This window comes from Anopheles funestus, chromosome 2RL, assembly GCF_943734845.2.
Source record: "Anopheles funestus chromosome 2RL, idAnoFuneDA-416_04, whole genome shotgun sequence".
NCBI lineage: Eukaryota > Metazoa > Arthropoda > Insecta > Diptera > Culicidae > Anopheles > Anopheles funestus.
Genome location: NC_064598.1, coordinates 44462094 through 44464465, shown reverse-complemented (window position 1 = coordinate 44464465; position 2372 = coordinate 44462094). Strand labels below are relative to the sequence as shown.

General features: G+C 44.4%; 1 long non-coding RNA gene across 1 annotated transcript; it reads left to right on the top strand.

The window, feature by feature from the left end:
• The first annotated feature begins 448 nt into the window (after positions 1 to 448).
• LOC125760484 (uncharacterized) lies at positions 449 to 1520 on the top strand. Its single transcript, XR_007418004.1, has 3 exons — positions 449 to 796; positions 864 to 1004; positions 1073 to 1520. It is a non-coding gene; the product is annotated as an uncharacterized LOC125760484 (long non-coding RNA).
• The last annotated feature ends 852 nt before the right edge of the window (positions 1521 to 2372 follow it).

Genomic DNA, 2372 nt, shown 5'->3' with positions numbered 1-2372 from the left:
CGCGCGGCTCAGCGCACCCACGAACGAAAGTGTCGCGCCCGAGAGCGGCTGTTGCAAGCTATTCCCGTCCCATTCTGGCCCAAACGAGCTTTTCTTCCCTCTCGCTCTTCTCGCTCTTGTTCATTTTCGGGTGTGCAACAAAGTGAACGGTTTCGCGGTGTCGCATCGCACACACACACGCCGTCGGCCATGTATCGTACTTGGCTCCATCCTGATTGACTGTTATCAAATGATGGCGCCGATTAGGATCACTATGTGTGAATGGCGTGGATTAGAATGGAGCTGGTCAAAATTAGTTGTTATAGCAAATATTTCGTTTTTATGCAAATTTAAGCATGTAAAATTGATTTTATCAATGATAAATTAATTTTAATTATTAAGAAGGGGTAAACAATAATCTCCTTCAATAATTTCTTCCATTTACGCAATTAATTTTATGTCGAATAATGGATATTATTTTTATGGTCAAAAATTTTGATCCTTCATTTGAGATACCCCATAGTGCCATTTGTTTTGGCTCTCTTCTCGCTCTTGTTGGACGAATTGAGGACAGTTTTGCAAACAGATTTTGATTTTGCTGGACTCGGTTCAGCTCGTGGTGCGGTAATTAGAAAATATGTTAGTGTAAATAAAATAAGTTTATAAGTCCACCGTTGAAGTAATTCAAAGGCTCGAAAGCCAAATGTAAAAAAGTGCGTGTGTGCGAAGGTGGACGGCGAAGCGGAGTGGCAGCAAAGGGATTATCCCGGACCAAGAAGGACATCGGTAAAGCGATGGCCGGAAAATATCATTAATGGTAAGTTGAAAGTTATGTGTGTCCATAGTCGTCTAAAGTGAAGTAAAATATGTAATTGTGTTTGCAGTAGAATCTTCGGAAGCCGGTGGATCCTGATGTGACCGATTTGCCGATCGGAGAATGCATCTGAAGTGAGCGGGAATGCAGGTGGCCAGAATGCAGTTTTCGTGCACATAAATGGATCAAAATTTGGCCGGCGAAAATATCGGTAAGTTAGTGTAAATGTCAAGTGAGAACGTGTGCAATAAAAGTGTTCTTTTTCGTTTTCTCCTGCAGCCTTTCAACGGACGCCGCCAGCACCGTGCACCGGAATTTCAAGGAAGCCCGTCCTTGTGGATGAAGGAAGACGTACGCGGGACGAGAGGGAAGGTCAACGCAAGCGCGCGCGGCTGAAGCAGGCCGATAGAAGGGAAGATCGACCGGTACGAAGAGGTGCGGATCAGCTGGCGGCAGTACAGAGGGGCAAATAATGTGAGCAAATTGGTGAGTAAATAAAACGAGAGAGTGAAGAGAGAATTTTCCGTGTTGTCATTTTTTACTATCCGAAAGGGTGGGGGTAAAATGATGAGATTCATTTTGAATGTTGCATGACACCCCACGCGACGCGTCGCATGAACCTCATCCACCGTGCTGCTGTTGCTGGCATAATGATGAGAAATTGGATGAAGTTGCTCCCATACAAAAGTTCATGCGACATCGGCGATTTTGCTGCCTGGGTTGCTGCCTGGGAATGACACCCAACATTCTATGCGACGTTGCAGGGGAAATGCTGTTGCGTACGCAACATGGCGCGCAACAACCGTTCGCCATCTCGCCAACGAACGTTCAAGAGCAATGCGGTCGTTTAAGCTTTAAAGCTTGCATTTGTTTTTCTTCAATTTGCTTTCCCATTTTATTTTTTTTTCTTCTATACGCTCTTTTGTTTATCGAGACAACCACAAGTGGCCGCTATTTGATTGTGGGGCAATAGAAAATAAAACCATATTTACGATGTTTGCCTCCAACGGAAAACCCCCAAAAACAGAAGCCGACCCGAAAATCTTTAGGACTTCAGCGCAGCGAATTGCACATTATGTCTTTTGCGGTAATAATGTGATGGCAAAAAAAAAATAACCGTCATTCAAGAGCACTTAGGGAAGGGTGCTGTTACCAAATTCAGTTTGTTTTGAGGTTTCGGTATCGAAAAGTGGCAAACGCAAATGCATGATATGTCATAAATATTGTCCGTTTATTTTCGAGTCCTCTTCAAACCTTATCTTTACCTTTTTTCGAGGGCAATCACCCTTCGTACACGTGGTGCTATTTAATGCAAACACATACATAAACCTTCGCGATACATAACATTCCCACAGGAGGAATCACCCAACTGCACTTGGATTGACATTGGGGGTTGGAGAATTTATTGACTAACAACAACCGTACCCCGGGTTTCCGTGGACAGCGAGCAAATTGTTCCAACCCGAAAATCGATACATAGATCGATCCGGTACACACCCCTGAGACTGGCAGTTGCGACTCGCCTACCGTCGAACGATTTATGGCAGCATCAATGGAGTGTAAGAGTGGCTCAATGTAC